Raw genomic sequence first — 25,163 nt, forward strand, 5'->3', positions numbered from 1 at the left:
TTTGACAACCACACCCTACACAGACTGTTTGATCCTAGATAAGTAAGTCCATTAACGGCTCACAGTTCTCTAAGCAATTCTCTAAGTCTTTATGAGTGGCAGGGAAGGTGCCTATCTGCATTGATTAGGGAGAGTTTCCTTATGAAATTTCTATTTCTTCATGCCTACTACACCAAATGTGTGTTGAGGAAAAGTTCATGGCTAAGTCACTGCCACACTGCTAGAAGTATGTTTACAATGTGTGCCTCAGCTGGTGAAGAAATTACAAGTGGCTTCCTGGCACAAAAGTGAGAATCAGTCCTATTCTTCAAGTTTAAAATTCCCTTAATCTCACCTACAATTCATGGTAGTAACAAAAAGAATGTGTGTGCTCACAATAAAAATCCGTACACATGAAATATATGCCTCAATTGTTCATATAGTAAATCTTCCCTGTACAAATTCGGTAGCTAGTTCTAACAATTGGGCAATAAAACATCAAATGCTGGGGTTACATTCTCTCAGCAAGCATGGGAAACATGTTTTATCTTAGACTCTTGGACAGTCATTTATGACTAGAGGAAGTTACAGAAGAAGGAACAATCCAAGAATACAAGCTTCAAGGCCATAGAGAATTTTTCTTTTCCAAACACAATAAAGCTACACATGTGCCAAGCCACAAGCAGAGGCTGTGAAATTCCACAGAACTAGACTTCATTTTGCCCATGGCCCTCCCCTAGGAATCTGACAGATTTTCCATGTTACATTTGTCTATAGGTAGTACAGAAAATAAGCATCACGAGGAAGGGCTTAAAGTGTATTTTCAAAGGAAGAGTGCAGATGGAACTGTGAATCACACCTCTGGAGCCTAATTTTTAAAGCATGAGGCAATGAAGGCAAATGCAAAGCCTGAGAAAAATCATGTTGTGAGATCAGCCAGCCACTTAGCTATTGTTACACCAAAAATTTCATTGAATTTTTCATTAACATCAAAAGTGTTTTGAGTGACTCTCCATTGTAAAAATTCAGGTAAATTACTAAAAAAGAAAAATTGATTGAAAAAGTATAGGGGAAAAAAAAGTAAGTTTGTCTTAAGGAATATAACACTTAATGTATATATTAATATACACTTAATATTTAGAAACAATCAAAAAAAACAAAGACCAAATCTCCTTCAAATCTGGCTTAGTCTTCAATCGATTTTTTGCATTCAACCAGTCAATATGGATGGACTCAGTGTTCCTTCCTCTATAAAATTCATTCTGAGTCAGGGCTGAGTTCTAGCGCAATACTGCCATTAATAAAGCATGTGACCATCAGAAAGTCCTTTTGCCTCCATCAGCCTCCACACTCTTATCTCTAAAATAATGGAGTTGTATTGAATAAACTCTAAGAATTCTCTGCTCTGATACTGTTTCTGTGTGTATCACTTAAAAAAAAAAAAAAAAAGCCCAGCAGAGACTGCCCTTGTCAGATGTGCTCATGGGGAGCTGAATGTTTCTTTTAAGAACTGAGTAGTGGTGAAGGGTGCTGGTGATTGATGTTCCCTGATGAAGGAAAAGGCCCAGAGTCTTTATTAGAAGCTTTGTCTCAGACTGCCTAGATGAATGCATTGTATGAAAGCAATTTGATTTATAGTCCTGATTGGACAAATTTACACAGAAGTCTGAAGTAAAGTAAAGTGAGTGATTTCTCTATTGTTTTTCTCAATCAGTGTACCTTAACTTGGTTCTATGAGAAGCAGCATCTAATTCTGGATTTTTTTTTTTTTTTTTTTTTTTTTTTTTTGCTGGAAATCACACCAATTCAAACAAAAATTTTAGGTACTATATCAGTATGAAACATAGGTGAGATTTGAAAATGGGACTTCTTTGAAAGAAAAAAATTGCATAGATTTATTCTGAAAATCAAATATATCTTTCAAAAAGTTTTCAAGTTTTTCTTCTAAGAAAGATATTTTGTCTCTTTTTTTTTTTTTTTTTTTTTTTTTTTTGAGGCTAGTTATTCCTATTTTACCTAAGCAGAGAATTTAATGGCTATTCATGGTCCAATTCCATTACTGATCAGCACAGAAATCGGAGTACCTCTATTTCAGACGTAGGCTGGTTTGTCCTTCCTTGAGCAGACTGTTGGTTTTCTAGTCTCTTGAGCTTACTATATTAATGGCATATTTAGTGAGATAAGATAACCTATCTGCTTTATCCCTTTTGTATTCCAAAACTCCTGAGTGCAAGCAATCCCAGAGCAAGAACTCCCCAATCTCAGAATGTATATGGGTGTTTGTCACCATGCCTAGCACTATCTTAATGTTCACCATTCATGTTGCTAATCAAAGAACATTCATTAAGCACTTACTATGTGTTGGGGACTGTGCTAAAACCTGGAAACACAAAGACAAAAATGAAATAGTCATCTACATTTTCATGAAATTTTTATTCTAAAGGGGAAGACAGCATAAAGAGATAGATGACAGATATATACACAGCATATGTATGTATATGTATAGCTAGACATATATATATGTATGTGTACATATATATATACATATATATATGTGTGTGTATATATATATATACACACACACACACACACACACACACACACACACACACACACACACACATATACATACACACATACATAAAATAGATACTTGGTAATCCTGGATGAGATCTTTTGAATTTTCCTTTCCCACAAGATATGACAGTGCCCCTTACTATGAAATCCACAATGGAAAAAGCAAGATTGTATCCTGTATATAATTTTATTCAACCCAGATTTGGAAGCAGAGAAGTGCAGACTATATCCAGATCAATATGATGTTTTGATGGATTGGAATCCTTGATGATAATCACTTCCTTTACCACTGGTGGAAATGGGTGAATTCCCCCTGACAGCAGTTGCTTTTAACATTAATAAATAACTACTATTTCTATCTCTAAAATGATCTTCTAAGAAAGAATCCTGAAAAATACAGGCATAGGTCTTGGTAAAAAGATCCTGAAAGGCATTGGGAAGTCAGAGTCAAAGTGACCTAGAAGACAAATTCAAATCCCAAGAGAGATGTCCTACTCCTACATGAAAACTCTGCTAATTTGGCAAAGTGTCATCAGCTTTGTTAGGCTTGCAACACACACTTCTGGTTGAGCTCTTTAAATTCATCAGTGGTATCTATTTAATGTGACTAAAATCAACCAAAGGGGAACAGATAGGGGCAAAAATTGTCTTTTCTCTTTGCTAAAGTAAATGTTTGATCATGTCAATAAATTTCAGTGGCCCCCTGGTAATTCCAGGATCAAATATGAAATCATCTGTTTGGCTTTTTAAACTTGGCCCCATCCTATCTGTCTCCTTTCTTCTCACTCTAAGAACCAGTTACACAATTAGTCTACTGGCTATTCCTCACATTATTCCTCACTCCATTTCTCAGCTCCATGTTGGGGCACTATGAGACTCAGATGAGAGAATGTATGTAATGGTCTTTGGGACCCTAAAGCTCTTCATAAATATCAATCAGCAGCAGCAGAAGCAACAGCAGCAGCCTATACAGTAAACTTCCAGTCTGGTGATGACTAATTCTCTGAGCTGTAGTACAACTCTAGAAATGTTTATAGAGTAAACAGGAGTTGTTGATAAATGTTTTAACAACCAGTCTCTCTAACAGTTAATAATAATCCCATCTCTGAGATATGAAGACATTTTAAAATTTGACCTGTACTATCAACACTTTCTTGCGTCTAGATAGTCAATAAAACAAAGAATAAAGTCTTAATTTGTAATAATTGCCATTTCTGAAGTGCAAATGCTCATACTGAAGATTTAACAAATGAATCTTGCAGGCTGGTCAGAGCTGGCTTTAGTACAGCCCTGGTTCCATGTTTTGTCACTGTTTGAATCTCATACCTGGAATAATCTCCCTTTTCATCTCAATTTTTTAGCTTTTATTTTTTTGGCTTCTTTTGAGATTCACTTCATATCTCACATTTCCCACTCCAATGGGGAGATTACCCTTTGAGATTACCTTTCACTTATACTGTATATGTTTTCTATGTTCATAATTGTTTACATTTCATCCCATGAGAATGTGAGCTCCTTCATGGCAAAGCCAGTGTCTTTGTATCTCTAATGCTTATCACCGTGCCTGGCAGGCACAATGTAAGCACTTAATAAATTATTTCAACTGATTTGACTGACTACATAAACAAATAACATAAACAAAGAGTTTCTGCTTTGTAGGAGAGAGAATGAGTGTGAATCTATATTTATTTTTTTTAATCAACAAGGAATGAGAAGTCCTTTTAGAGAAATTTTTGTTGGGGTGCTCTGAATCTAGAACTAAACAAATACTGGCAGGATCTGCTGTTCCTATTGCCATTATTGCTGAGGGCTGTGGAGCCTCAGATTACATAAGCTCCTCCTCACCTCCCACTTCTGATTTTCTGTGACATTAGGGAAATCACTTATCCCCCATAAGATTCAGTTTCTTCATCTGTAAAATGAGGAATTATATTAGATGACCTCTCAGGTCCTAGTTTCTAATTTGGAATTCTATGAATCATATTGCAAACCTAATCCTAGAGGCAAGGGTGGGACATCACTTCCACGATAGCATTCTACTATAGAATTTCACTGTTATCCTTGGTAGTTTGGGAGCCTAATCCTCGGATATTTAGAGGGTACAAAATTGGCGACTAATTCTTGAACGCTGTACTTTCTGTGAAAAACTAGTCATGAGTTGTTATTCATGAAAAAAAGGATACAAAAATCTATCTATTTTACTGAAAGATAGTACTGTGTATATAAACCCAGATTTAGACTCAGCAGTCAATAAACCAGCCAACTAATCAGCAAGCATTTATGGATCAATTACTTTGCACCAAGCACCAATCTAAGTGATATAAGAGATATAGAGCAAAAATGGTCCATACGCTCAAGAAGTGTATAGTTTAATGAGAAAGATAACATATATAAATCAGAACATAGAAGATCTTTTTAAATGTAGATTGAAGGCCTGAATTCAAAGTCTTACCTCTGATACACTGTAGTTTTATGCCCATGGGCAGGAAAATCACTTTCCCTCAAGGTGTTCCATGCAATTCACTAAGTCTAAAAATTAGAGTTGAGTTGCTGATCTGATCTGGGGGAAGAGGAAGAAGAAGGGCAGCATATACACACTTAGGGTTTCCCTAATGAAATTACAAGTGCTACCAATAAACATTTTAAAAACACACTTTAGTTCATCACTGACCTTTCTCCACTTAAACTGGTTAGCTGAAGATGACAGGCTCCATATTCTGCTAGACTGCTCCATTATCTCCTGACTCATATAGACCTAGAAGAGAACAAGTCAAAGGCTTATTAGATTACTCACACATGGAATACTACTTTATAGAACATTAAATGACGGGCTCATATCAACATGGATAAAGTGAAAAAAGAGGTTACATAATTACATGAGGAATTCAAAGCTGTGAGGCCAAAGCATCCAGATCATTCAAGTCAAAACAAACATTTGCTGTACAATTTATTCATTTGTTTGTCCTTTATTAAGCCTTTAGCCTATATATATATATTGCTATGTGGCTTTTTAAGATCTTCTCTAGCCTTTCATGGTATCAGCCAATTAACATGGCATTATATCCCCAACTCAAAACTAGAAAATATATATGTACATATATATCTTATAATATCCACAAAGAGAGAGATCCATTGCTACTGGTATTTCTAACTTAAAGACTACACCTATTTATTCAGGGAAAAACAGCACAATGATGACTGAAATCTATACAATTTTCATGACTCATTTGCTGTATGGTCGTCTTGTGAAGGCACAAGGTGATGTCAAATTTAATTGTTACTTTTCACCTTAAGATCCAATTTTTTTCCATCTAGGTAAATGATGATGATAAATGTGTTGAAAGCACACCAAATGTATTTTCACTCTGGAACCCACAAGGAAAAAGTACTATCATCTAAATTAATGTATTGCTATATGAATCAAAGTGTTGTAATGTACTATCCCTTAATTTAGTTAAGTCTCTAATCAGAGTTCTAAGAGAAATGGAAATTCTGAGAGAGTTTCTGGGTGTTAAGTTTGAGAGTTCTGAAACAATCAGTTGGTAAGTTTCAAAAATGACAAGGTATTTATTATATACTGGACAGGTATGAACAATAATACTTGAGTAATTATGGTACAAATAAAATATTATAAGTAAAATATAAGAATTTTATTATTTATTATAAACTACGGTGGGTTAGTTAATATCAGAGATAATCCAGCATCAGAACAGAAAAAAAGGAGAGAGAAGAGAGGAAGGGGAGAAAGAGAACAGAGGGAGAGAAAGAGATAAGACAGACAGACAGACAGATAAACAGAAGGCTTTTTTAATTTAAGTTTCAAGATGAAAGTGATATTATAGTTGCTATTGATGGGTAAGTCTAGTTGAACAGAGGAACAGCAGAGAATCAAAATACCAATTAGTCTAGCTGAGATGCTTTACCAATAAGGCATTAGTAAAACATACTGATAAACTTAAGTCACAGAAGCATGTTAAATATAGAAGTTACATTCATTGAGGAAATTTTATGAACAATTCCTGAGACAGAAAGAAGACAGCAAAAGTTTATAGTTTCAGAGTCATGAGGGACCTTGAGTGTATGGGATTTCCTGACCAACTATGCCAACATGGGGTATGTGTCCAATCTACCATGATACTATATATATTGGTAAAACAGTGTGACCCAGATTTGTGTGTCAATTGTGATGAAATTGTTATTACAAATAAATATGAGGACCCAAGATATTATTTTTCTTGTCTAATTATTAAGTAAATATTTATATTTAAGATCTAAAAGTGTCATTATCGTTAATGGCTACTTGTATAACTAGAAGTACATTAACTGGGTGCTCAAGAGCTAATGTGTTGAATAAGGGGTTATCCCAGGTTCCTGAAAAAATTTGAGTATAATAACATGGTGCTGGTGATACCTTTCTGGAAACCTAGACTTGGCAGTGTGAGTTAAGCAAGGTAATACAGAGAGTACTTAGATTTCATGTCACCAAATGAGAGGTGTTAGGAACCAAAGTGGGAGAAGCACATCTTATAGACCTCCATCAGTATTTTATAGAATTATATATAATAACAATAAATATCCAAATGTATATTTAGTTCCTCCAAGTAGAGGAACAAAAGTTCTACAGTTTTGGGGACTGATTTTAAAAAGGAATTAATGAAGGATGCATTTTCAGATCTGAAATTATATTATTGTCTTAACTGTCAGGTGTCTAAAAAAGCATAAAAGGAACTCAGTGGAACAACTAGGCAAGCAAGTTATAGAAGCAATAAAACACAGTAGCCCAATTTGAGCAAAACCAGGAATACTGTCTGTCAATAGGGGAAAGCACACTATTTGACAAGAATTTCTGGGAAGATGGGAAAATAACTTTCCCACAATTAGATTTAAATAATCATTTTATTTTATGTATCACAGTAAGCTCTAGTGAGATGAAAATAGAAGTCACATTCAAAAAAAGAGAAAATGGAATTAGGTATCTTTCACAATTGAGGTGAGGTGAAAAATTCTTAATGAAGTAAGAGAGATCATAAAACATAAATGAGACACTCGTAATTACACAAAATTTTAAGGTATTTCACATAAAACAAAATAATAAAAACTCTACTAATTAGAAAACATATGCTATTGGACAAATCTTTGCATCAATTATATATGAAAAAATTCACATCCAACACATATAGGGAGTTGACACAAATATGTAAGATTAGTAGTTGTGTCTAATAGCTAAGTGTTCAAAAGATATGGACAAATAGTTTTCAAAAAAAAAAAGAGTAAAAAACTATGGGAAATTATGTAAAAAACCAATTGAATATTAACAAGAGAAATACAAATTAAAACTACTCCAGGTTTTCACCTCACATCTATCAAATTCGCAAAGGTGTTAAAACATGGAAGCATTCAGTGTTGGAGAGACTGGGAAATCAGTCACACTAATACATTGCTGGTGGAGCTGTGAATTGTTGCAAACATTCTGTAAAACAAGGTAGAAATATACAAGTAAAATCACTGAATTTTTCATGCTCTTGGCTTCAGTAATACTCTAAGAGATCAAAGTTGACAAAGACAAGTCTCATGTATCTCAAAATATCCAGGTTAGCACTTTCTGAGGTAGTAAAATGGCTGGAAATAAAGTAGGCATCTATTAATGGAGGAAGAACTAAACAAATTGTGGTATATGAATGTGATGGAATATTATTGTATCTAGATGATAAAGACAAGAGATCCAGAGAATTTGTATGTAAATCGATGCTCAATAACATAAACAGAATTAGTAGACCAATATACACAATGATGATAATTATAAAAATTTAAACAAATCTGAAAGCAGCCAGATTTTAATTAATTGTAGTGACCATTTTTATCCCTGAACATCAGATTCTGGAACACATTTCCCTCTTACTGGTACAGAATTAGAGGACTTTGGATGCAGAACATTGTCTATATACTGTTTAGTATGGTATGTGTTGGCTGATTTCACTTTTTTTTCTGTTATAAGGAGTATTCAATAGGACAGAAGGGCATATTGGGAAATGTTTGTGAGAGAAAAAGAAAGCATAAATAAAACCATTTTAAAATGTTTAAATGGAAAAATCAGATGCAGACTGATCAGATTTGTTTTTGTTGTTGTTCAATTGTTTCAGCTGTATCCAAATTTTCATGATTCCATTTAAAGTTTTCTTGGCGAAGACATTGGAGTGGTTTGCCATTTCCTTCTCTAGCTCATTTTATAGATAAGGAAACTAAGGCAAATAGGATTAAGTGGCAATAGGATTAAATGACTTGCACAGGGTTACACAGATAGGTAATGTCTGTGGCCAAATTTTAACTCGGATCTTACTAACTTCAGGCCCAGCACTCTATCCACTGGGTCACTTAACTGCCCCATCTAGAAAACAACAGACTTTTGCAGAAACAGTTATATACCATAGTGGACAAAGCCCTGGATTTCAAGATAAGAAAATCTGAGTTTGGATTCTGCTTCAGATTCTAGCTATGTGACCCTAGGAAAGTCACTTCCTCTCAGCCTCAGTTTCTTTATCAGTAAATTAGAATATTTTACAGGGATCTTGAAGGATCAAATGATTTAATGTTTGTATAGAACTCTGCAAACCTTAAAGCATTATGTAAATATCAGCTATTAGGATGATGATGATCTCTGAGATCTCTTCCAAGGCAGACTTTGAAAGATCCTCTGGCCAAAAATACTGATGATTTTGTACTTGTTCATCATTATGTATGATAAAAATTTACACACACACACACACACACACACACACACACACATATATGTTTTGCATATGTAGGACTCAACTTTAAGTGAAGGATGACTTTTTCTGAACTAAAGATGGGTTGGTTCTCTGGCAGCAGACACACAGCCAGTCAATCCATTGCCAAGCCATATGTAAAAGCTTTCCATATTGTAAGGACCCACTAGAGCTCATTCTCTGCTAGTATGACCTTGAAGAACCTCTATGCCATAATAAAGCATTAAAACAGGACTTTGGTAGTGATTGTACACAGAAATAAGTTATCTACTAAGATCAATTATACACAAATGCCAAAGGCTGAAGATGAGATAATGTAATGACTTAGGATCCTGTTCATATTTCTAGTTTCCAGGGAATAATACATTGGTTTTAGTGAGAAGTTGTTGATTCAAATTTTGCAGTATTCAACATTTTGAGATTTATTTTTAATTACACCTATATCCCACTCCACAGAGGTGACAGGCTCAGCAAACACTTTCTATGTCCAACACAGTTAACTGAATCTAATGATACTCAGGCTAACAGGTCTAACTTAGGTCTCCACCTAAGTCTTACTCTGTTGAGGAAACATGGAAAAGAGGCAACCCTGGGTTCTGGAAAGCTATACAAATGGAGTATAAATTTTAAGTTCTACCATGCTGGAAAGGTTTAAATACAACCCCAGCCTTAGACTGTCTGCTTATGAAAGGACCAGCACAACTAAGTTTGGAAAGGTAAAGTCAGTCCAGTCTGTCTCAAAAAAGAAATAGTTCAAATGAGCAAGAAAATGAAGAGTTGTCTAAAGTAACTAATGGGAGTGCACAAAGCAATCCATCAAGTAAATTAGATTTTTCTTAAAAATGGGCACTAAAGATGAAAGCAAGATTAAATAATGAAGGACAAATGGAAACAAAAGTGTGATACAGTTCTCTAAGTCAAGAGAGCAGAGTTCCAGAATGAAGTGTCAAGAAAAGTTAATAATTACAAAAAGTTGTAGTTTTTTTAAGCTATATTGAGAAAAAGAGAAAGTTCAAAAGGAGAATGCTTTTATTATCCTCTCGAATAAAATATTAACTTTGTTTTAGGTTTTTAATAACTTTTGTGATTTGGCTCAAGCCTTTCTTTCTAGTATCATTAGATAGTTAATCTAGTTAAACTGATCTTGCCTCTGTTCCTTATTCATGGGACTTCATCTTTGGTATCTGGATCTTTGTACTAGTCATTCCCCTATCCTGTAATGTTACTTTCTTTTCACCTCCACTTCACAGAATCTTTACTTCCTTTAAGATATAATTCAAGCACTCCTACATGAAGCCTTTCCTGATATCTAGATACAAGCACCTTCCTTCCCTAAATACTGTATATAATTGTATTTCCCCTATATTTTTATTTGTGAATGTATTATTTCCCCCAATTGTAAGCAAGCAGGGATCAGAGATTCTGATCAGAGATCAGGAATTGTTTCATTTTGGGAAAGGGTATCCCTAATACTTAACATAGCATTTGCATATAGAAAGCAATTAATAAATATTTGTTGACAGATTGATTTACATTATACCCAGTTTGTCTTCATCATAACCTCTAGTCCATGACCTGTCAATATTCTCAAAGTTCATGTCCCCAATTTTGCCTTCCCAATCTTCTATAGTCAGCCTTAGCCCCATGGTTTGTCACTTTTCTATTTCAAAAGCCACTTTACTATAATCCCAACTTGTCCCACTTTCTCAACTTTCTGTCATTCCCAATTGATGAATCTTCTTCCCTATGTAACCTTTGCCATCTGATTCTCACACTTTTGCTCCTCACAAAATTGAATTGCTTTTATCTATTTTTAAATTTATGGTCCATAACCTCAGCTGGGGCCTTGACGCTGTCTAACAATCCTTCTATTGATCCCTTTTGCTCAATCCTTATTACTATCTCCATAGTAACTTTTAAAAATTATTTACTCTCTTTTCCAATCACATCCCAATCCTTGGAATTCATGATAGATAAACTGACCTTCTCCTTCTTTAAGAAGAAGAAAAGATAACAGCTCTTTTCCTCCATTTCTTAAAATTTCTCTGCACCATCATTTACTCTCTTCTCTTTTTCTCTAGTCAGTCCCTACTTTTTCATTAAAGCTGATTCTTCTGTTTGTACTTATGATTCCTTCCTCTCAACTCCTTTAGCACCTTTCTCTGATTGTCATTCTTTCAGAAACATATCTTCTCTCTCTCTTTCCCTCTTCCATCTCTCCCCCCTTTCTTTCTGTTTCTATCTCTCTGTGTCATTACTGGATTCTTTCAATCTACTTCTAAAAAAGGCATATATCACTCTAATCCTAATATTGTTTTCCCAAGCCATATCCACCCATCTGACTGCTACATTATATCTACTGTTCCCTTTACAGTTAAACATTTTCAAAGTTTTCTAAACTGGTTGTTTTGCCTCCCTTATCATGTTGCATCTTCTTAACTCCTCTGTTCCTCTCCCATCTCAGGTCTACTAGAAATGCTTTTCTCAGATTCTTAATATCTACATTCTGATGATGCTACATGGTTGTAGGTTATAGCGTTATAGTCTCAAAGGAATCGAAATTATGGGTAACCCAAAGGGCATGATGTGTATAACCAAGATGCATGATACTACCAACAATTAGAGTCAAAGAGATCACCAAGAATCCACAAAACTGGAAAAAGTCACATGGTGAGAATAAAGAATAATGCATGAAGGTATGGATGGCCCAAGTGGTACACTGTTGATCTTAAGATAATAAAAGGAACAGAGAAAATATTCTAATAAATTGGGCCTTTATGGAAAGTCATATATAAGAATTATCCAGAATGAGATGTAGAACTCTCAGACCTATGGAGGAGGAAGGAATTTATGACCAGAGATCATTATTGATCACAAAATAGAAGATTTTGATTACATCAAACTAAAAAGTTTCTGTACAAACAATACTAATTCAAACAAGATTAGAAGGGAAGTAACAAATTGGGAAAATATTTTTACAGTTAAAGGTTCTGATAAAGGTCTCATTTCCAAAATAGAGAACTGACCTTAATTTATAAGAAATCAAACCATTCTCCAATTGATAAATGGTCAAAGGATATGAACAGACAATTCTCAGATGATGAAATTGAAACTATATCCACTCATATGAAAGAGTATTCCAAATCACTACTGATCAGAGAAATGCAGATTAAGACAACTCTGAGATACCACTACACACCTGTCAGATTGGCTAAGGTGACAGGAAAAGGTAATGCAGAATGTTGGAGGGGATGTGGGAAAGCTGGAACACTAATACATTATTGGTGGAGTTGTGAACGGATCCAACCATTCTGGAGAGCAATCAGGAACTATGCCCAAAAAGTTATCAAACTGTGCATACCCTTTGACCCAGTCGTACTACTACTGGGCTTATATCCCAAAGAAATACTGAGGAGAGGAAAGGGACCTGTATGTGCCAAAATGTTTGTGGCAGCTCTTTTCATAGTGGCTAGAAACTGGAAGATGAATGAATGTCCATTAATTGGAGAATGGTTGGGTAAATTGTGGTATATGAAGGTTATGGAATATTATTGCTCTGTAAGAAATGACCAGCAGGAGGAATACAGAGAGGCTTGGAGAGACTTACATCAACTGATGCTGAGTGAAATGAACAGAACCAGAATATCACTGTACACTTCAATGCTGTATGAAGAGGTATTCTGATGGAAGTGGAAATCTTCAACATTAAGAAGATCCAACTCACTTCCAATTGATCAATGATGGACAGAAACAACTACACCCAGAGAAGGAACACTGGGAAGAGAATGTAAAATATTAGCACTACTGTCTATCTACCCAGGTTACTTATACCTTTGGAACCTAATACTTAATGTGCAACAGGAAAATGGTATTTACACACATATATTGTATCTAGGTTATATTGTAACACATGTAAAATGTATGGGATTGCCTGTCATCTAGGGGAGGGAGTAGAGGGAGGGAGGGGAAAATTTGGAAAAATGAATACAAGGGATAATGTTATAAAAAAAATTACTCATGCATATATAATATCAAAAAAATTTATAAATAAAAATTAAAAAAAAAAAGAATGAGATGTAGAAGAGTTTTGATTTACAGTGGTGGAAGGTGTCCACAAATCTATCAACAAAGCATCAAAGTGTCATAAGACAATGGGATGAACTGACATACACACACACACACATACACACAAACACACACACACACACACACACACACACACACTTTCATACATATATGGCTAGATTTTTTTTTGATAAATGTATCAATTTTCTCAATCTTATGCTTTAAAATACATTAATTTCCTATTTAGTAATGTGGTTTAAAATTTCTTATTTACTCTTATCAGCTTCCTATAATTTCCCAGATTTCTCAGCTTTATGTGTGAATAGCAGAATAGCAATTCCATTTTTTTGCCCCTGAGACACTACCTAGATTCTTTTTAGGTGTTGCCTGGCAACCCAGAAATCATAATCAGAAGAAAATAATTAGAACTCTTTCAATAACTAAAATTCATTGATATTCTTTTGTCTATATCTACTAGTTAAACAAACACCTATATATAAAAATGTACAGTCTTACTATTTTTTCATTCTGAAAGATTACTTTTCTTTTGAGACAAATTCAGGGCAGACAGTTTCAGTGCCATTCTTGCCTATATGCTGTCTTTTATATACTTCAGCAGGAAAATATGTATTGGATACACAAAAATAGAAATCTAGTTTCTTACTTAAAAGATATAAAATTACCCAATGTGAGTATTTCTTTTTTTTAAGCAATACAAAGGTTAGCTAGCTGTCTTGGTAGCACTGATGTGATTATAACAATACAATGATAGGCATCTGTTTGGATCTGTATTCAGAATCAACACTTTTGCAGATATGTATATCTACATATCAAAAATCAAATGGATCTTTTCTTTTTTTTTTAATTATAGGTTTTATTTACAAAACATATGCATGGGTAATTTTTCAACTGACCCTTGCAAAACCTTCTGTTCCAACTTTTCCTCTCCTTCCCCTATCCCCTTCCCCTAGATGGCAGATAGTCCAATACATATTAAATATGTTAAAAGTATATGTTAAATCCAATATATGTATACATATTTATACAGTTATTTTGCTGCACAAGAAAAATCGGATCTAGAAAGAGAATTTAAAAAACCTGAGTAGGAAAACAAAAAATGAAAGTAAACAATAATGGAAAGAGTGGAAATGTTATGTTATGGTCCACACTCATTTCCCATAGTTCTCTCTCTGAGTAGTTCTCTTCATTATTGAACAATTGAAACTAGTTTGAATCATCTCATTGTTGAAGAGAGCCATGTCCATCAGAATTGACCATCATACAGTATTGTTGTTGAAATGTATTATGATCTCCTGGTTCTGCTCATTTCACTTAGTATCAGTTCATGTAAGTCTCTCCAGGCCTCTCTATATTCATCCTGCTGGTCATTTCTTACAGAACAATAACATTCCATAATATTATATATTATATAAATAATATTATTCCATAATATACCACAATTTATTCAGCCATTCTCCAATTGATGATTATCCATTCAATTTCCAGTTTCTTGTCACCACAAAGAGGGCTGCCACCAACATTTTTGCACATGTGAGTCCCTTTCCCCTCTTCAATATCTCTTTGAGATATAATCCAGCAGAAACACTGCTGGATCAAAGGGTATGCACGGTTTGATAACTTTTTGAGCATAGTTCCTGATTGGATCCGTTCACAACTCCACCAACAATGTATCAGTGTTCCAGCTTTCCCACATCCCCTCCAACATTCTGCATTACCTTTTCCTGTCATCTTAGCCAATTTGAGAAGTATGTAGTGGTATCTCAGAGTTGTCTTAATTTGCATTTCTCTGACAATAGTGATTTTGAGCACCTTTTCATATGCCTACAAATAGTTTCAATTTCTTCATCTGAAAATTCTGTTCATATCCTTTGACAGATGGGTCTTTTCTAAGTCTAAAGTATAATCTGAGGTCAATTGCTTTGACTTGAATTAAACAAAACAAAACAAAACAAAAAAACAAGTTTCATTTAAAAAATCTGAATCACAAAAATTTGGAGTAGAAAGGACCTAAAAAAGGACCTAATTCCTCCTTTTTATACATGAGGGAACTAAGGCTCAGAAAAGTTAAGGACCTTATCACATAAGTAGGAACAAACAAAATTGTAATCACTCTAAGATTAGAACAGTGCTTGGAATGTGGTAAACACTGAGTAAATGCTTATAGACTATCTGACTTAACACAAGCACACATCTAACATCATTTTTTAAAAAAATAAAATAAAACAAAGAAATAAAACCATGTCTTGTTCTGGCATGGTTTGGTTATAATATAAACTGTAACCTAGAAGGCATGGATGGGAACATCAGAAAAGAAAGTTCCAAAATGGATGAGACGATAGCTTCTGTAATGAAAAATAATCATGTAACTCTAAGGATATCTGAATTTGCTTAACTTTCCTATCATAAAACCAATGTTCTTACAAGGTTTTGGTTCTAGGAAGAGAATAATGAGAAGCTAGTTTTTTTTTTTTTTTTTTTTTTTTTTTTTTATGCTAGCTTCTGAGACAATTACCCAATAAGATTATCAATGGTTACTCTTATTTGCTATCTCCAGTGACCATTCTTCAGTTTTCATTTTATTAAATCTTTTTATAACATATCTCCCTGTTGACCACTCTCTTCTCCAAAATATTCATTCCTCTGTAGGTTTTTGTGACACAGATTTCCTCTTCCTTTTACATTAATCTTCTTTGCTGGATCAATATTTATGTCCCACCACTTAAGCATATGGGTTCTATGCTAAGTCTTCTTCATTCACTTCTCTATATTTTCTTTTGATTATTTCATTATCTCTAAAAAGTTTATTATCATTTCTATTTAAATGCCTCCCAAACCAAAATATAAAGCTCACATCTCTCTCCTTAGCTCCAGTCAATTGTCTGCTGGACATTTCCATCTCAATTTTCCAAACACCTCATTATATCGAAAAAAAAAACTCACCACCTTTCCCCTTAAGTTCACTCCTCCTCTTATCTTCACTTTTTTTTTTCTATTGACAATCTGATCATTTAGTTTCACAACTTCATAGTCATCTTTGACTATTCCATCTCTTTCATCCTCTTGTATCAAATCAATTGCTCAGTTATGTTGATTTGACTTCCATTTATTCCCTTTTCTTTATTCACAGCTACCACTCTAATTCAGACTTTCATCTGTTGCTTGGACTACCACAACACTTTTCTAATTGATTTCTCAGACTCCAACCTCACCACCTCTCCAATCCATCCTCTCCACAGCTTCCAAACTGATATTACTAAAACATAGATATTTGTCCATGTCCCTCCTTTGCTCAAGAAGTTTTGGGGGCTTGCTATTTGCTCTAGGATAAAATATAAACTCCTTGGATTAGCATCTTAAACCCTTCACAATCTGGCTGCATTTTTCTAGACTGATTTCACACTATGAATTCTATGATCTCAATGTTTTAGTCAAGTTGGCCTATACTAGTATCCAAAAGTCTATCTCTTGCCTCCTTATACGGCCTGTCCCCCATTGCTAGACTGCTTTCCCTTTTCACTTCTACCTCTTGGAATTTCTAGTTCCTTCAAGGCTTAATTAAAGTTGAGCTCAACTCATGCTACCTCTTATAGGTGGTCTTTCCTGTTATCTCCATTTATTGGAGCTTTCTCTTCCAGAAATTTCTTTGTATTTAATTTAAATTTATTTCTCTACACAAGTTGTTTCTCTCAAGAAGAATATAAGTTTTTTTTAAGGATTCTTTCTTTTTGTCTTTGTGTTTCTATCACTTCGTACAATGCCTGGTGCTTAGTAGGCACTTACTAAAAACGTGTTGAATTGAACTAGATTGCAAACAGGCAAGTTTTAAAACACTGGAACTCATTTTGAAACTGTACAAATCCCCAATTGCATAAAGTTCTTCTGGCTTATTTCATGCTTTTAGGTTTTAATCAAATCCAGAGCAATTTGAATATTTTCCCCCAACCTGGATGCCCAAGATAAACCTTAGGCAGATTCAGCTAAATAGAAACTAAGGCCAAAAGTACCATTTGCTGTAGAATACCAAGTCTGGGCTTCCTTCCAGAATTGGCAAAGAACTCTACTGTACCTTCTGGATAGAATTCTGGCAGTCAAAACAAAGTGGCCCGGAAAATGGGGAAAAAAAAGAAAAGGAAAAAAAAAAAAAAAAAAAGCTCTATCAGAGAAGGTCCAGTACTCTAATGTCTAACTTTGCTCTCAGACTGTTGCTGAATAAAAATTGTTACCTATTTTTGTTCATTTACTTAGAGGATTGTTTAACGGAAAAGCCCAAAGTTTGGGGCATGGGGAGAGATGTGAGAGCAACCCTGTGGGCTAGAATGACTTCCAATAACAATAAACATTCCCAAGGAGGGAGGAAGATGGTAAGCGACCTGTTTCCTTTCTAACATTCTTTAAAATAAATGTAGAGACTTGGAGGAGGTGGCCTGAGATGTTTCCATTAGATGAATTGGAGAGAAAACAGACCCATATAGAATACCTGTAGTATGCTCAGGCCTGATTCCAGAACATAATTCAGCAACAGGATCCCATGGGACCATTCATCTTCAAAATCTCTGCAATACCAGACTGTTCATCACACTTCTTTCCTGCCCATTGGCTCCAGCATCTTGGCAAATACAGGAAGATACCCCTCCCCAGTGGGTCAGCGGACCCCCTCCCAGCCAGCCTTCTCCTCATGGACAAGGCTCCTACTCCATTTGGTAAGGCAGCTCTCCTTCAGAAACCTCAGCTACAGCAGATCAGGATAAGCTTCCTGCTGCTGACATCAGGCCAAACCAAAATTCTGGTCAGTCGCATCCTGGAGCATTTTCCCCTGAAGTATGTGAACAAAAGCCACAAAAATTATGAAACACCATAGACTCACTGAAAAGAACACAAGGTATCATATTTTCTCCATCCTTCTTAATGGTCAAATAGACATGTCATGCTGCATTACTCATTTGGGCCATGCAAAAGAAATTCAAAAACAGTGGATGCCATCCTATTCGGTAACATACTGCATTAGGGCCTTTCAAAAAGTCTTTTATTTTCCTTAAACACAGTAAGCTTAATTCCCCCTTTTTAATGAGGGATAGTATAATATTCTCTGAGATCACAAAGGTGAGAAAAGCTTTCTTCTGTCCCATTACTGTGTCTTTCATCTGGACAGACCCAGACTGCCCAGTAGTCTGGGGTGAGAGGCCCCACCTATATCATATTACTAACACTTATAGGTATCCAGATCTCCCCTCTCCATTTACCCAACAAAATTGAATGGCAGCTTCTTTCACTTGGCTGCTGCTATCCAGATCTTTGCTTTATTTTGATGTTGTCTGGACAATCTGGACCATTTCCCTTCGCTCATCTTATTGGCATCAGATGCATGTCCATGAAGCCCTGGGCCAGCTGCCCAGCATAGTAGGAAGATATATCCACTATGTTGGAGCTCTCTAACCCTTACCCCTGCCCGGTGAAGGGCCACAGGAGCCTTGGATTTAGAGTTTGGAAGGGATTTTAGAGACTTTGTAATCAAACCTTCTTCATTGTTACAGGCATGAATCCCAGAGAGGCTGCGTTCTGTACCACGTCAAAAAACTAGATGTAATTTATTTGAGATTCCATTCTTAACAAAGAAGGAAATAAATATTTGATTCCCTGATTGTTAGAAGTTGTTTAAGTAGAAAATATAACTAGCTTAGATGACTTTATAGATGTTATATCCATAATTATAATCTGAAAAGAAATTAAAATTGTGCTAAGTTGCATTAACTTTGTGAGGTTAGTACCTTATAGGACAATTCTATAATCTTACAAAATCTAATTTGCTTTCTTAGTTTTTCAGATAAAGAGATTAGAATTATCCCAGAAGTAATAAGGAAGAGTCTTGAATCCAGGGCTTTGGAACCCAAATAAAATGCTACTATTGTACAACTAAATACACCATACTGCTTCTCCATGCTGAAATAGCCCTCTGGATAATTCAAATTTTTGAAAAACTAGAATGCGGCAAGTCCCTATCAATCCATTATTAATGGATTAAGCAAGAGACTCTGGGCTCATTATAGTAAACCAAGCTGTGAGGTATGGGGTAGTTGTTACTAAGTGGCTGTACACCCCAGTTTACCTTTTCCACTTTGTGGTTCCTAAATCTAAACTGAACTAAGTAGCCTGAGAAACATGAGAATGAAGTATTCCTGTGCTAAATATACCTGGAGATAGGGATGGAAGAGGAAGAAGATGGGAAGAAGTATATGAGAGAGAACAAGTAATAGGAGAGGAGTAGGTGTTAGGAAGAAGAAACATAGATGGGGGAAGAATACTAGGGAAGGAAGAAGAGAAAAAAGAACTTTATTCCTCTCTTACAAAGTATCTGAGACTATAACTGCATTACCTTTAGCTGAATGGGGACGGGGATAGAGAGAGAAGAAAAACAGACTACTATAAAATTTTGCTGCCATAAGCTGATTCTTTACAGAAACAAATAATTATTCATTGCTATTCTCAATCCCCCTTCATGGCTTTTCTTTTACCTTTGACGTTGTTCTTTTAGACCCTCCCTCATTTTTTTATTATTCTCAGATTCAGAGCCCCAGCCCATGGATCTGTGTGAATTCCTGGCATTGACTTTGTGGCTGCTTAACCTGCCTTTCAGGGTTCTATATTTCTTTTCCCCATAGCTTGCTGCTTCTTGCCCCACTTCATTACCTGCTAACCCTTCATCCTCTCATTTGTCCTTTAGAGACACATAGAACCCCACATACCCTCACAGAACATATCCCTTTGTAGATTCATAATGATCTACTCAACTTCCTACCAAGGGAATGAACTAAGTACAATATAATTGGAAAATAATCCATTATATCCAACTATAAATTTATGTTGGTAAAATTTTAAAAAAGTCTAAAGTTTACAAAAAATATATCATCTATTTCTCCTGTGATTTAATATCAAGTGAAAAGTTTCCAGAGAAAGTCAAGGCAAGGTGAGTCAACACACATTTTATTAAATGCTATGTGCCAAGCTCTGTGCTAAGCAATGGGGGAATAAAGAATATAAGCAGAAAAAAAAAAAGATACATTCTGCTCTCAAGGATTTTTCATTCTAATGAATGAAGACTACATGTAAAAGGAAGCTAAAATTCTATGTGTGTGTGTGTGTGTGTGTGTGTGTGTGTGTGGTGTGTGTGTGTGAGAGAGAGATGAGAGAGAGAGAGAGAGAAGAGAGCGAGAGAAGAGAGAGAGGAGAGAGAGAGAGAGAGAGAGGAGAGAGAGAGGGAGAGGGAGAGGGAGAAGAGACAAGGAAGTGGGAAGAGAAGAGACAGAGAGACAGAGCAGAGAGTGAAGAGAGAGAGTGACGAGAGAAGAGAGGACGAGACAGAGAGAGAGAGAGATGAGAGAGAGACGAGAGAGAGAGAGAGACGAGAGAGAGAGTGGAGAGAGAGAGAGAGACAGAGAGGAGGACAGAGGAGAGACAGAGAGAGAGAGAAGAGAGAGAGAGAGAGACGAAGAGAGAGAGAGAGAGACGGGAGAGAGAGAGGACGAGAGAGAGAAGAGAGGCGAGAGAGAGACGAGAGAGGAGAGGAGCGAGAGAGAGAGAGAGAGAGAGAGAGAGAGAGAAGAGAGAGAGCGCCATCCTGGAGAGGATTACTATGCCCTGCGCCTCCTTCAACTGGAGATTTTGAGAGAGGAGAATCAGTCAATCAGGGAAGACACTGGAAGACACTACAAGAGTGTAGGATCCTTCTAATATGAGAAGCCCAGGAAGTAGGGTATTAGATGCTCCAAAGAGAGCAAATTAAGGAAATAGCATCTTTCTATTTGACGTACAGAAACACAGAATTATCAAATCCAAACCATAGCTATCCAAGAACATATGCAAAAAGTGGAAAACTTAATTCTACTCTCTGAGACTAAGTAGAACAAATCGAATCCTTTTTTCACACGAAGACCCTTCAAGTCAGCTATCATATCCTTTCTAAATGCCTTCTCCACATTAAGCATCTCCTAACAAATTCTCATATGGCATATATGTTCTCATACTCCTTTAGCATTCTGGTGACCCTCCTCAGGAGGCTATGTAAATAGAATTAGCAAAAGATTTCAAATCCTACTATGCAGATGAGAACACTAATGTGAAAATATCACCATGATTATAGCATTTGGGGCTCACTTTTTTCACATTTAGTGCAGCCTAAGCAACAATGATGCAGAAGTCATTCACTACCCTGTACAAATGCATCTCTACTCTGACCTTGAAAAATACTTTCAGGACTAAAAGGTAATTTAGTCTTTAGTTCAAGTTTCAGCTCATTTACGAAACAGTACAATCAGTGAAGATATAGTACATTTGTGTATGTCGATAGGGAGACTGGCTCTTAGGAGAATTGCTTCTTAGAAGACCCAATTCATTTCAGATAAGGCCTCAAGCAGCTGCCAGATGATAATAATTTCTGTAAATACCCAAAAGGGACAGACAAACCCAGACTAATGGCCCAGGGGTGAAAGAGGCCACATCAAATTACTAATCCTTAGAGATATCCAGTACTACCAAATTACCAATGGATTTTCTGTTATGTTTAGGCTAATAGTTCTGTATAGTTTGGACCAAGAAAAAATTAAAAAGAAATGGAGTTAGGAGATGAGCTAACACTATCTTATTTATATTATTAGCACTGTATATTTATGTTTACCTCTAGAGAGCATGCAATTTATCTGGCATTGATTTACTATAGTAATAAAACATATATTAAGTGACTGTTAGTGTCAGTTAGTTTCATATACCAAACCAAACCAAATTTAAATTCAAGTAATTTCTGCTCAAGTGCATCCAGATAACAACAGAACCATAGAATTTTTGACTTACTTGAGAAGCTATCTATTCAGGGCTTCGTAAACTTTTTCCACTCAAGACTCGTTTTCATTCCAGAAATTTTTATGCAACCTCAGAAATATAAAATAGACATAGAAACCAAACATTTACTGATAATAAATCCTAATTTCTGACCCCCACATTGTTATGTGATCCCATATGGGGTGATGACCTACATTTTAAGAAGCTTTAATCTAGTCTAACCTATAACTAAAAAAGTCCTCACTACACTATACTACATAAGTAATTATCCACTCAAATTCAGTGATTATAATGTTTACTTCCACCATTACTACTAGTATTACCACCATTGCTGCTGCTGCTCCTGCTGCTACTATTACTACTACTCCACCATCACGATCATCAATAGCTTTCATTTATATAGTACTTTCAGGTTGGCAAAATTCTTTACAAGTATTATCTCATTTAATTTAATAACAACCCTCAGGTGGTGATATTATTATTTCTACTTTATAAATAAGAAAACTGAGACAGATAGGAGTTAAATTATTTACCCAGGATCATACAGCTATACTGAATTTGAACTTAAATCTCCCTGAATCCAAGTCCATATGCCATTCAACTGTCACCTATGTCTTTTCTTATATCAGTACAGATATTTCATAATCTGTCACCATGAAAAAACTCACAAGACAGGAAAGAAACATACATAAGAAGATTCAAATTAAAATGCCCAACACTTTTCCTTCAGCATAATTCTTGTGTGTGTATATGTGTGTACATACATATGTTTATGTTATGTTTGAGACAGCTATATAGGGCATTGGGCCAGGAGTCAGGAAGGCATGATCATATTTGGTCTCAGGGACTCAGGTAAATCATTTAACCTCTTTTTACCTCAATTTTCTCAAGTGTAAAATTGGGATAATAACAGCCTCTATCTCCCCAGGGACCATTGTGGAGATCACAAGAGATAATATTTGTAAAGTGCAGTGCCTGGCACTTAGTGGCTGCTATAGCAATGCTCAGTCCATTTCCTCCCCATACTGCAGAAGATGGGAGGGATACTGTTGGTATGGAATGGGAGAACTAATGTCCATAAATGAGAATTTTCTACTAGGTACCTTTGCAACATAAATTAAGCTCTTTTGAACCTTAGTTTATTTTTTTTTTTATTTGCAAAATGAAGAGGTTGAACTAGATCATGGGTTTTTAGCCCATGTTTTATTTTTTGTTGGGCTTTTTAAAAAATTTGATCACCATATTTCAATATAATTGGTTTTCTTTGTAATATTATGCTTAATTTTATTGCATTTAAAAACATTTCTCTAAGAAGGGATCACACACAAGCTTCACCAGATTGTCAAAAAGATCCATGAGACCAATAAAGGCTCTGGATTAGATTAATTCTGAGGTTTCTTCTAGCTATAAATACACTGTCCTTTGGACATTTCTCTTCTCCTGAATGCATGAGGAATATGGTACTCCATATGTACACAGCACTCAGTCTCAAAATGAGGCAGTCAGGCCCAATCTTGACTAAAAAGGAAAATTCTGACACAGAAATTGTGGAGAGAAAGTCCAATCCTACTAGAAACTCCTAAGGATCCTCATCAATTGTAGTATACCTTACTTTGAGTTTGTGTAAAGTCCAATTTAAAAAGAAATGGAAGTATCTATTTCTCCTATACATACATTCATGTAAATTCTTTATCTAAAAATGAGGAAGAAATTTTTGAAGGTGATTCTTTGGATGAATTATACATATTCTTTCGATGAATTATACACAGTGAATGACTTTTTGTGACCTAATCTTGAATCTCTCACATTACTTTTGTATTAGATAATAGTTGAGTTTCCTTCTAAATAGAAGCTGTTTACAGAAAATGTGGTTAATGTGTCTGAACCAATGTGCCAAAAGCCAGAGAAGTGATGAGGAATCCAGAGCCACATTGAAAGCAGAAATAGAACCTATTTGTTGTCTTGGAATAGGGATTATATCACTTTTTCATTATTTTCATAATTACATGCATTCACTTGCATATTTAAACCAAATGAAGAGAGGTGAGGATAGAGAAAGTTCTCCTTGTCATTTTGAATTTTTTTTCCCATTTTTGAAATTTAATGTCTAGGTAAATCCTATGGAAGCTGATAGGGTTAAAAAAAATATATATATATATATATACTAAACCTTTAAAATATGAAGTGTGTTTTTTAAAAAAAATCTAAACCACCCACAAATTGGTAAGTTTCTCAAGTAAATTCAAGGAGCCCAAAACAAAACAGTCTATCCTATAGAAAAATAAACTACAGCATATTTATTATATGAGGGCATGTGTCTGTACATAAATATACGTGAATATCGTTGTCTGGTTGTCTGCACTTGGATTATCTGCAATACAGATTATTGGAAGGCAGTCTGGGAGTTATCAGCCACTGTTGTGGCCCTAATCCAAATGGGCCCAAGGCCTATTGGGTAGGAGAGGACCTGTCCTGATTACTCTTTCTCAGTGGGAGTGGGATTTCCTGCCTCCTAGATACTTCTTTTGTCTCTTTAAGTTTAGGCTTCCTTATCCATTCCATTAGTTTCTTCTAATAGCATAAATGGCTAATCTTTGCTTTTTTCTTTTTTCCCCCTTCCTCCCTTTCTCCTTCTTTCCCTCTTTCTTTCCTTCTCTCTTTCCTTTTTTTCTTCCTTTTCTTTTTTTCCCTCTCTCTCTTTTTCTGTTTCCTTTTTTTCTTCCTTCCTTCCTTCCTTCCTTCCTTCCTTCCTTCCTTCCTTCCTTCCTTCCTTCCTTCCTCTCTCTTTTTCTGTCTTTCTATTTCCTTCCTTCTTTCTTCTTTTCCTTCCTTGCTTTCTTTTAGACTGGGTCTATCTATCTTGCCTAGGCTGAAAGTGCAATGGCCACTAATGGGGCTTAAGCCCACTGTTGAAGAGTAAAGGGAGCT

At 35.5% G+C, this 25,163-nt stretch overlaps 1 protein-coding gene across 6 annotated transcripts in view; it reads right to left on the bottom strand.

Moving 5' to 3' along the window:
• The window catches only part of SCAF8 (SR-related CTD associated factor 8), a 252,202-nt gene that overhangs the window by 7,913 nt on the left and 219,126 nt on the right, over positions 1–25,163 (bottom strand). For 4 of the 6 annotated variants that reach the window (XR_012489160.1, XR_012489159.1, XR_012489161.1 and 1 more), the window contains 2 exons: positions 5,228–5,311; positions 5,009–5,116 (listed from right to left, as the gene is read on the bottom strand). The gene's annotated coding sequence lies outside the window, so the exon portion shown is untranslated. The remainder of the gene's footprint in view (positions 1–5,008; positions 5,117–5,227; positions 5,312–25,163) is intronic. The other 2 variants (XR_012489163.1, XR_012489162.1) reach the window with 1 other exon arrangement.

The sequence above is a fragment of the Sminthopsis crassicaudata genome, chromosome 4 (genome assembly GCF_048593235.1).
Source record: "Sminthopsis crassicaudata isolate SCR6 chromosome 4, ASM4859323v1, whole genome shotgun sequence".
Lineage (NCBI taxonomy): Eukaryota > Metazoa > Chordata > Mammalia > Dasyuromorphia > Dasyuridae > Sminthopsis > Sminthopsis crassicaudata.